The 11470-nt window shown below is 49.2% G+C and overlaps 1 pseudogene; it reads right to left on the bottom strand.

The window, feature by feature from the left end:
* Positions 1-209: 209 nt before the first annotated feature.
* On the bottom strand, positions 210-1250 carry LOC129782975 (NADH-ubiquinone oxidoreductase chain 2-like; annotated as a pseudogene).
* Between the last annotated feature and the right edge of the window lie 10220 nt (positions 1251-11470).

Below are 11470 nucleotides of genomic sequence, written 5' to 3'. Positions count from 1 at the left end.
GCTGTTAATTAGAAGTTTATGGGATCGAGGCCCGTCTGTCTAGGCTTATCGTGGAGGCCCTAGCTGCATTAGAGTATCTGAGTTGCATTTAGATGGTGCAGGTTTAGTGTCCTGCGGGCCTTAGTGGTGTGGGCAGAAACTAAGAGGATTTAACTCTTAGTTAAGGCTTTGAAGGCCTTCGGTTTGGTAGGCAGGGGATCCTAAGTTTCTTAGGTAACGGTCAGGATTGCGGGAGAAGGGGGGAGAAGGAGGACTGACAGAGAAATTAAGGTAGCAATTGGTGTGCCTGTGGATTTGTTATTGTATCATTGTTTTATGAAGCTTGTAGTGTTTGGTGGGAGTGTGATTGTGGAGCAATATGCAAGGCGTAGGTAGAAAAATAAACCTAGTAGGGAGAGTATTGAAATAATTATGGCTGCGGTTGATATCTCTTGCTTAGTTAGTTCCTGGATAATGAGTCATTTTGGTAAAAAGCCAGTGAGTGGGGGCAGGCCGGCTAGGGATAGTAGTGCTAGCGTCAAGGATGCGTTTAGTGATGGTATTTTTGTTCAGGAGGTTATTATTGTGGATAGTTTTGAGGAGTTGGTTGTGTTGAGGGCTAAGAAAATGGAGGCGGTTCTTAAGGAGTATGGGTAGAAGGTTATTAATGTTAGCTTGGGGTTGTATATGAGGATGATGGTTATTCAGCCTAGGTGGGCGATCGATGAGAAAGCTAGGACTTTTCGGATTTGTGTTTGGTTGAGTCCTGTTGGCCCTCCGATGGCTGCGGATGCAATGGCCACGGTTGTCAGTAGGAGTGGGTTCAGTGAGGGGGCAGTTAAGAAAAGAAGAGTGAGTGGGGGGAGTTTTATTCATGTAGAGACGAGTAGGGCAGTGGTTATAGGTGAGCCTCGTATGACCTCTGGACATCAGAAGTGAAAGGGTACTAGGCCTAGTTTTATTGCGACTGCTGTAGTTAGTAGTAGGGAGGCTGTTGGGTGGCTTAGTCGCGGAATGTCTCATTGTCCGGTGAACTGTGCGTTGATTGTGCTTGAGAAGAGGATTAATGCGGAGGCGGTTGCTTGGACGAGAAAGTATTTGATCGCAGCTTCCATAGCTCGAGGGTGGTGTGATTTTGAAAGGAAGGGGATAATGGCAAGGGTGTTGATTTCTAGGCCAGGCCAGGCTAGCAGTCAGTGGTTGCTTGAAATTGTGATGGTTGTTCCTAGTAGAAGGCTTAAGGAGAACGTTAGTTTTGTGACGGGGCTCATTTAGTAGAGGAAGAGGTTAAACCATCATTTTCGGGGTATGGGCCCGATAGCTTTTGTTTAGCTGACCCTACTGGGAAGTAATATAAGGGGAGTATGGAGCGCTTTGATCTCTTCTGTGCAGGTTCAATTCCTGTCTTCCTAAGGTTTTCAACGGAGACAATGGGATTCGGACATAGAGACGGTCTCCGGTTCACCTCAAACAGGAGAACTGAATGCAGTTGTTCGTGTTTTCCGAGAATGGAATGTACCGCTCCACCTTGTTACTGATTCTGCTTATGTTGCAGGTATTGTTCCACGAGCTGAAGCTTCTGTGCTGCGGAGTGTTTCGCATTCACAACCCTTTGCCCTGTTACAGGAACTTATTTTCCTTTTGGACTCTCGATCTGCGCCTTATTTTGTTATGCATATTAGGTCTCATACCTCGCTACCTGGTTTTCTTGCAGAAGGCATTCAACGAGCTGACCTATTGCCGTGACCAGTTCAAGTACTGCCAGACCGTATTGCACAAGCTAAGCGAAGTCACTCTTTTTTTCCATCAAAACGCTGGAGCTCTTAAGCGACAGTTTGGCCTTGCTGCTCAACAAGCATCAAGTATTATTGCTGTCTGTCCCGATTGTCAAAAACATTCTTTCCCATCAGTTGCTGCAGGAGTTAACCCTAGAGGATTACAAAGCCTACCGTTAGGGCAAACAGATGTCACGCATGATTCTGAATTTGGTAGCCTTAAATATATCCACTCTTCCATTGATACATTTTCAGGTGCCTTGGTTGCCTCGTGTCACACAGGAGAAAAGGCACAAGCTGTTCGTAGACATTTAATGCGTGCTTTTGCTGCTTTAGGTATCCCCTTAAGCTGGACCGTTATCGGTCTTTATCTTTACGTTTCAACAACTGTAAAAACCTCTTTTGCCCTATGGGGTAGAACTCATATTACCGGCATTGCTCATTCCCCCACCGGTCGATCTCTCATTGAAGGGTCTCATCGGTCTCTGAAACGTTTATGACAACAACAAAAAGGGGGAATGGGCATGGCTATTCCCGAGGAACGGTTACAGAAAGCGTTGTATGTTTTTAATTTTTTGAATTGTTCTTGAATAGATAACGGCCCACCGATAGGTCGACGTTTCACTGCAGCTACCTCCGTCGAGGCACGGGTTAAAGGCCCGGTATCGGTCCGAGATGCAGAAACAGGTAAAATTATGGGACCATAACCTCTTGTTACACGGGGAAAAGGTTATGCTTGTGTCTCTACAGAAAAAGGACCTAGATGGATCCCAGCGAAGAATGTCAGACCTTTCCGTGAACCTTTACCGCAGGCAGCTGATACCGACACCGACGCTACAGAATGAAATAAAAACTGTGTGAGGATGACTGTTTTGCCTTAATGTTAGCTACCCAAAATCAGGACATAGGATATAGATTTCGCTCTTTACAGCGCCTAGAACGAGCACTATCACCCTGGATCAAGCCACTGAACAGAGGTAATACTCTCGGACCAAGCGGGGGAACGGGACGACTCATTGTCCATGGAACGATGATTCCATTGACACTGATAAGGGGAAGGGAGGATTCATAATGAGAGAACAACTAGGTATTATGAAGGAGAACAGGAGCTGGGGGAAGAAGGGGCAACAGAGCAGAGGTGATGAGGTGTTTGTCACATCCATAGGATGTCTTGGCATGCTTAATCGAACTTGCAGGAGACAAATTGTGTGGCCAGGTGGATGACACCCCTTGGTTATGAAACTCATCCATAGCATCCTTGAAAAGTCAGCATTAATTTTTTTGGTGCGGAGAAGGAAGGATACTCTTGGTTATAGCTGGAGAGGCATAGAAGTCAGTCTTTTCAATGTTTCATGAGCACAATGCTCTCTTCTCAAAGCAGAGGAATGCTTGTGCTCTGCTGAAGAGCAGAAGTGCTTGTAGCTGACCGCTGGTGAGTCAGTGCCAATACTGGCAGTAGGCAGTTACTTAGGGCACGAGACAGAAGCGGTGGCCTGTCCTACCTGGCCCTATATATTATAATATAAAATAATGTACATACATACAAATATAGATAGATATAAAAAATATAATTCTTTTTAGATCCACGGGACGGATTACGCAATAATCAAGGCTGACCACCAATTCCACCGACACCTCATTGGCAAGAAAGCAGCTAAACGGTAAGTGGAGTGCCTTTCTAGTCCTTCCCATGCTCACACTCTTCGTGTTTAGGAGATGGTATCAGGGGCTCTGTAGCTCACCCAGTGTGCTGTCTCCATCACATTTCCTCTGCTTTTCTGGAGTGGTGGTGGTACAAGGAGAGAAATGGGCCGTGAGGCCTTGCGATGGCTTTAACGGGTGAAAGTACCTTGGGAGCCTGAACAGTAGTGGAATTACTTTGATGTGTCCTGGAGGATTTTTTTTTTTTTTTTTTTTTTCCACACGTTGCTCTGTGCGAATGACATTTTAGCAGCCAGTTGTGGGTGGTGGAAATGTGCTTGGTGAGCTTCTCCCTGTAGAGGAATGAAGGCGGTGGGTTGATTAGCATTGATAACACGCAGCTGTGGCCTTGCCTCAGAGGCAGTGGGTTGATTGACATGGACGACGTGCAGGTGTAGCTGGTTCCCGCTAAGGGGTTAAATAGCCCTGTGGCTTGTGGGAGAGGGTGTCAGCTGGAGGCGGAGCAGTGTGGTCTGGCCTCTGGAGGAAGGTGTTACAGCACCGGCAGTAGAATATGGCCAACGCTAAAGCCTTGTTGCGGTCTGCTAGTTTGATAGCACTGCAACGTGTCCCCAGCCAAGAGTTTGGGGTAGAAAGGAACGATTATCCTCTGCTCTAAATGTGATACTGTTTGGGGAAGAAACACGCCTCGCTCTGACAAGGGAACAATGGGCTCTGTAGATGCCACGGTATTTACTTGGACAGGCTCTCGTGTGGCACAGGTCTGCTCTCGCTGAACTCCAGGGGGAAGAGGCAATTTCCCCTGGCTCAACCCTACCCCACCGAGCTCTTCCCAGAGGCGGCTTTACTTCTTCAACAGCCTCTGAGCAGTGATAATCAAGGTGCCTTGCTTCCAGGTCTTTGCCTAGCAGACGGCATCACCACAGTCCTTGCCTCGAAGTTAACAGGATGGAGGATCTGTACAAGGTGTCTGTGCGCATTCCCCCGGACAACGAGAAGAGCAACCCGATCAGAATTGAAGGAGACCCACAGGGGGTCCCACAGGCCAAGAAAGAGCTGCTGGAACTCGCTTCCCGTATGGTGAGTGGGTAGGACGTGATGTTTGGGAGACTGCAGGGTTTGGGCTCTCGTGTTCCCTTGTAACCTTCTGGTGCGAGTGTGTGCCCCTTGCCCACGGAGCACTTGGATCTCATGACAAGTGCAAGTTCCTCTTCACAAATGTCTTCCCCTGTTCCCTCGGGTAGCCCTTCTCTGTCAACGCAGAGTGAATTTGGTCTGGAGAAAAGAGGGACAGTGCTGGCAAGTAAACCGTCGGGCAGCAAACCGCTAAGTCAAAGTAGATGGCTCTCCGGCTGAACACTCAGTGTGCCCTCTGTTCCCGTCAGGAAAATGAACACGCTGCGGACCTAATCGTTGAGCAGAAATTCCACCGGACCATCACTGGGCAGAAGGCTGAGCGGGTCTGGGAAATCCGGGAGCAATTCCCAGAGGTCGGGCTTTGTAGGAGAGGAGGAATCCAGAGGGGTTATTTCCTACATGGGTAGTAGGCCTGTCGTCACAGAAGTCGTAACTTTAGTGGCTCTGTAGCGCAAGTGTCTGAGAAGATAGTTCTTTTAGCCAGAGGCCGCTAACACGGTTCCCCTTTTCTGAATGGGAAAAGGGCATGTGTAGGATCCCCCCAACCTTTGCATGTGTCTGACACAAGGGTTCTTGCTTTTGCTTGAGCTAACTATAAATGACCGCTCCTGCAGGTTATCATCAACTTCCCAGACCCTGCACACAAGAGTGACATCGTCCAACTCCGAGGTCCCAAAAACGAGGGGGAGAAGTGCACCGAGTACATGCAAAAGAGGGTGGCAGACCTGGTAAGGAGGTCTTCTGCCTGCACTTCCCTCCTACGTGCCTGGATAACCCTGGGGCAAAGCAGAGCTCTACTGGCTTGGGTAGAGCTAAAACACCTCAAGAGGAGGGAGCTGTCGATGCTGTTTTGGCTGAATGGAGGCAGGGGGTAGTACCTGTAATGGGAAGGCTATAGGGGAACGTCCTTGCCTTTGTTTAGTCTTACAAGTCCCTCGTATAGAGAACTTCCTTGGGTCTAAGCCTCTTTTCAAAAGCTCGTTTATCCGAGTTCCTGAAGTCGGGCCTCCCTTGCCACGACAGTGTAATCTTCAGTTCTCCCTTCCTGCCTCCCTTAGGTTGAAAACAGCTTTTCTATTTCTGTCCCCATCTGCAAACAGTTCCACAAGAACATCGTAGGGAAAGGAGGTGCCAACATCAAGAAGGTGAGATATTGCTCCTAACTCAAGTGCTCGTGATGATCACTGCCTGCAGCAAAATCCCACTGGATGCTCTCTCCTGCCCATTGGTGGTGTCCAATATAGCCTGCGAGGGTTTTTCTTCTGACATGGGACGCTTCTGAGATGATTTTTTTTTTTTTTTTTCCCTTTGTGGCAGATCCGTAAAGAAAGCAACACCAAAATTGATCTCCCAGCAAAGAACAGCAACTCGGAGACAATTGTTATCACAGGCAAGAGGGCAAACTGTGAGGCTGCTCGCCACAGGATAACATCACTTTGGAAGGACCTGCAGAAGATGTGCATGTGGCTCAGGAACCGATTGAAGCCATGCTCAAGGAACTGGTGAGCTGGAGTTACTAGTTCCAGTAAGAAACTGGGGGAAGAAGGGGCAACAGAGCAGAGGTGATGAGGTGTTTGTCACATCCATAGGATGTCTTGGCATGCTTAATCGAACTTGCAGGAGACAAATTGTGTGGCCAGGTGGATGACGCCCCTTGGTTATGAACCTCATCCATAGCATCCTTGAAAAGTCAGCATTAATTTTTTTGGTGCGGAGAAGGAAGGATTCTCTTGGTTATAGCTGGAGAGGCATAGAAGTCAGTCTTTTCAATGTTTCATGAGCACAATGCTCTCTTCTCAAAGCAGAGGAATGCTTGTGCTCTGCTGAAGAGCAGAAGTGCTTGTAGCTGACCGCTGGTGAGTCAGTGCCAATACTGGCAGTAGGCAGTTACTTAGGGCACGAGACAGAAGCGGTGGCCTGTCCTACCTGGCCCTATATATTCTAATATAAAATAATGTACATACATACATAGATAGATAGATATAAAAAATATAATTCTTTTTAGATCCACGGGACGGATTACGCAATAATCAAGGCTGACCACCAATTCCACCGACACCTCATTGGCAAGAAAGCAGCTAAACGGTAAGTGGAGTGCCTTTCTAGTCCTTCCCATGCTCACACTCTTCGTGTTTAGGAGATGGTATCAGGGGCTCTGTAGCTCACCCAGTGTGCTGTCTCCATCACATTTCCTCTGCTTTTCTGGAGTGGTGGTGGTACAAGGAGAGAAATGGGCCGTGAGGCCTTGCGATGGCTTTAACGGGTGAAAGTACCTTGGGAGCCTGAACAGTAGTGGAATTACTTTGATGTGTCCTGGAGGAATTTTTTTTTTTTTTTTTTTCCACACGTTGCTCTGTGCGAATGACATTTTAGCAGCCAGTTGTGGGTGGTGGAAATGTGCTTGGTGAGCTTCTCCCTGTAGAGGAATGAAGGCGGTGGGTTGATTAGCATTGATAACATGCAGCTGTGGCCTTGCCTCAGAGGCAGTGGGTTGATTGACATGGACGATGTGCAGGTGTAGCTGGTTCCCGCTAAGGGGTTAAATAGCCCTGTGGCTTGTGGGAGAGGGTGTCAGCTGGAGGAGGAGCAGTGTGGTCTGGCCTCTGGAAGAAGGTGCTACAGCACCGGCAGTAGAATATGGCCAACGCTAAAGCCTTGTTGCGGTCTGCTAGTTTGATAGCACTGCAAGGTGTCCCCAGCCAAGAGTTTGGGGTAGAAAGGAACGATTATCCTCTGCTCTAAATGTGATACTGTTTGGGGAAGAAACACGCCTGGCTCTGACAAGGGAACAATGGGCTCTGTAGATGCCACGGTATTTACTTGGACAGGCTCTCGTGTGGCACAGGTCTGCTCTCGCTGAACTCCAGGGGGAAGAGGCAATTTCCCCTGGCTCAACCCTACCCCACTGAGCCCTTCCCAGAGGCGGCTTTACTTCTTCAACAGCCTCTGAGCAGTGATAATCAAGGTGCCTTGCTTCCAGGTCTTTGCCTAGCAGACGGCGTCACCACAGTCCTTGCCTCGAAGTGAACAGGATGAAGGATCTGTACAAGGTGTCTGTGCGCATTCCCCCGGACAACGAGAAGAGCAACCCGATCAGAATTGAAGGAGACCCACAGGGGGTCCCACAGGCCAAGAAAGAGCTGCTGGAACTCGCTTCCCGTAGGGTGAGTGGGTAGGACGTGATGTTTGGGAGACTGCAGGGTTTGGGCTCTCGTGTTCCCTTGTAACCTTCTGGTGCGAGTGTGTGCCCCTTGCCCACGGAGCACTTGGATCTCATGACAAGTGCAAGTTCCTCTTCACAAATGTCTTCCCCTGTTCCCTCGGGTAGCCCTTCTCTGTCAACGCAGAGTGAATTTGGTCTGGAGAAAAGAGGGACAGTGCTGGCAAGTAAACCGTCGGGCAGCAAACCGCTAAGTCAAAGTAGATGGCTCTCCGGCTGAACACTCAGTGTGCCCTCTGTTCCCGTCAGGAAAATGAACACGCTGCGGACCTAATCGTTGAGCAGAAATTCCACCGGACCATCACTGGGCAGAAGGCTGAGCGGGTCTGGGAAATCCGGGAGCAATTCCCAGAGGTAAGGCTTTGTAGGAGAGGAGGAATCCAGAGGGGTTCTTTCCTACATGGGTAGTAGGCCTGTCGTCACAGAAGTCGTAACTTTAGTGGCTCTGTAGCGCAAGTGTCTGAGAAGATAGTTCTTTTAGCCAGAGGCCGCTAACACGGTTCCCCTTTTCTGAATGGGAAAAGGGCATGTGTAGGATCCCCCCAACCTTTGCATGTGTCTGACACAAGGGTTCTTGCTTTTGCTTGAGCTAACTATAAATGACCGCTCCTGCAGGTTATCATCAACTTCCCAGACCCTGCACACAAGAGTGACATCGTCCAACTCCGAGGTCCCAAAAACGAGGTGGAGAAGTGCACCGAGTACATGCAAAAGACGGTGGCAGACCTGGTAAGGAGGTCTTCTGCCTGCACTTCCCTCCTACGTGCCTGGATAACCCTGGGGCAAAGCAGAGCTCTACTGGCTTGGGTAGAGCTAAAACACCTCAAGAGGAGGGAGCTGTCGACGCTCTTTTGGCTGAATGGAGGCAGGGGGTAGTACCTGTTATGGGAAGGCTATAGGGGAACGTCCTTGCCTTTGTTTAGTCTTACAAGTCCCTCGTATAGAGAACTTCCTTGGGTCTAAGCCTCTTTTCAAAAGCTCGTTTATCAGAGTTCCTGAAGTCGGGCCTCCCTTGCCACGACAGTGTAATCTTCAGTTCTCCCTTCCTGCCTCCCTTAGGTTGAAAACAGCTTTTCTATTTCTGTCCCCATCTGCAAACAGTTCCACAAGAACATCGTAGGGAAAGGAGGTGCCAACATCAAGAAGGTGAGATATTGCTCCTAACTCAAGTGCTCGTGATGATCACTGCCTGCAGCAAAATCCCACTGGATGCTCTCTCCTGCCCATTGGTGGTGTCCAATATAGCCTGCGAGGGTTTTTCTTCTGACATGGGACACTTCTGAGATGATTTTTTTTTTTTTTTTCCCTTTGTGGCAGATCCGTAAAGAAAGCAACACCAAAATTGATCTCCCAGCAAAGAACAGCAACTCGGAGACAATTGTTATCACAGGCAAGAGGGCAAACTGTGAGGCTGCTCGCCACAGGATAACATCACTTTGGAAGGACCTACAGAAGATGTGCATGTGGCTCAGGAACCGATTGAAGCCATGCTCAAGGAACTGGTGAGCTGGAGTTACTAGTTCCAGTAAGAAACTGGGGGAAGAAGGGGCAACAGAGCAGAGGTGATGAGGTGTTTGTCACATCCATCGGATGTCTTGGCATGCTTAATCGAACTTGCAGGAGACAAATTGTGTGGCCAGGTGGATGACGCCCCTTGGTTATGAACCTCATCCACAACATCCTTGAAAAGTCAGCATTAATTTTTTTGGTGCGGAGAAGGAAGGATTCTCTTGGTTATAGCTGGAGAGGCATAGAAGTCAGTCTTTTCAATGTTTCATGAGCACAATGCTCTCTTCTCAAAGCAGAGGAATGCTTGTGCTCTGCTGAAGAGCAGAAGTGCTTGTAGCTGACCGCTGGTGAGTCAGTGCCAATACTGGCAGTAGGCAGTTACTTAGGGCACGAGACAGAAGCGGTGGCCTGTCCTACCTGGCCCTATATATTCTAATATAAAATAATGTACATACATACATATATAGATAGATATAAAAAATATAATTCTTTTTAGATCCACGGGACGGATTACGCAATAATCAAGGCTGACCACCAATTCCACCGACACCTCATTGGCAAGAAAGCAGCTAAACGGTAAGTGGAGTGCCTTTCTAGTCCTTCCCATGCTCACACTCTTCGTGTTTAGGAGATGGTATCAGGGGCTCTGTAGCTCACCCAGTGTGCTGTCTCCATCACATTTCCTCTGCTTTTCTGGAGTGGTGGTGGTACAAGGAGAGAAATGGGCCGTGAGGCCTTGCGATGGCTTTAACGGGTGAAAGTACCTTGGGAGCCTGAACAGTAGTGGAATTACTTTGATGTGTCCTGGAGGAATTTTTTTTTTTTTTTTTTTCCACACGTTGCTCTGTGCGAATGACATTTTAGCAGCCAGTTGTGGGTGGTGGAAATGTGCTTGGTGAGCTTCTCCCTGTAGAGGAATGAAGGCGGTGGGTTGATTAGCATTGATAACACGCAGCTGTGGCCTTGCCTCAGAGGCAGTGGGTTGATTGACATGGACGATGTGCAGGTGTAGCTGGTTCCCGCTAAGGGGTTAAATAGCCCTGTGGCTTGTGGGAGAGGGTGTCAGCTGGAGGAGGAGCAGTGTGGTCTGGCCTCTGGAAGAAGGTGCTACAGCACCGGCAGTAGAATATGGCCAACGCTAAAGCCTTGTTGCGGTCTGCTAGTTTGATAGCACTGCAAGGTGTCCCCAGCCAAGAGTTTGGGGTAGAAAGGAACGATTATCCTCTGCTCTAAATGTGATACTGTTTGGGGAAGAAACACGCCTGGCCCTGACAAGGGAACAATGGGCTCTGTAGATGCCACGGTATTTACTTGGACAGGCTCTCGTGTGGCACAGGTCTGCTCTCGCTGAACTCCAGGGGGAAGAGGCAATTTCCCCTGGCTCAACCCTACCCCACTGAGCCCTTCCCAGAGGCGGCTTTACTTCTTCAACAGCCTCTGAGCAGTGATAATCAAGGTGCCTTGCTTCCAGGTCTTTGCCTAGCAGACGGCGTCACCACAGTCCTTGCCTCGAAGTGAACAGGATGAAGGATCTGTACAAGGTGTCTGTGCGCATTCCCCCGGACAACGAGAAGAGCAACCCGATCAGAATTGAAGGAGACCCACAGGGGGTCCCACAGGCCAAGAAAGAGCTGCTGGAACTCGCTTCCCGTAGGGTGAGTGGGTAGGACGTGATGTTTGGGAGACTGCAGGGTTTGGGCTCTCGTGTTCCCTTGTAACCTTCTGGTGCGAGTGTGTGCCCCTTGCCCACGGAGCACTTGGATCTCAGGACAAGTGCAAGTTCCTCTTCACAAATGTCTTCCCCTCTTCCCTCGGGTAGCCCTTCTCTGTCAACGCAGAGTGAATTTGGTCTGGAGAAAAGAGGGACAGTGCTGGCAAGTAAACCGTCGGGCAGCAAACCGCTAAGTCAAAGTAGATGGCTCTCCGGCTGAACACTCAGTGTGCCCTCTGTTCCCGTCAGGAAAATCAACACGCTGCGGACCTAATCGTTGAGCAGAAATTCCACCGGACCATCATTGGGCAGAAGGCTGAGCGGGTCTGGGAAATCCGGGAGCAATTCCCAGAGGTAGGGCTTTGTAGGAGAGGAGGAATCCAGAGGGGTTATTTCCTACGTGGGTAGTAGGCCTGTCGTCACAGAAGTCGTAACTTTAGTGGCTCTGTAGCGCAAGTGTCTGAGAAGATAGTTCTT

This window comes from Falco peregrinus, chromosome 21 (assembly GCF_023634155.1).
Source record: "Falco peregrinus isolate bFalPer1 chromosome 21, bFalPer1.pri, whole genome shotgun sequence".
In the NCBI taxonomy this organism is placed as follows: domain Eukaryota; kingdom Metazoa; phylum Chordata; class Aves; order Falconiformes; family Falconidae; genus Falco; species Falco peregrinus.
The sequence above is the reverse complement of the archived record's forward strand: the minus strand, read 5'-3'. Positions and strand labels throughout refer to the sequence as shown.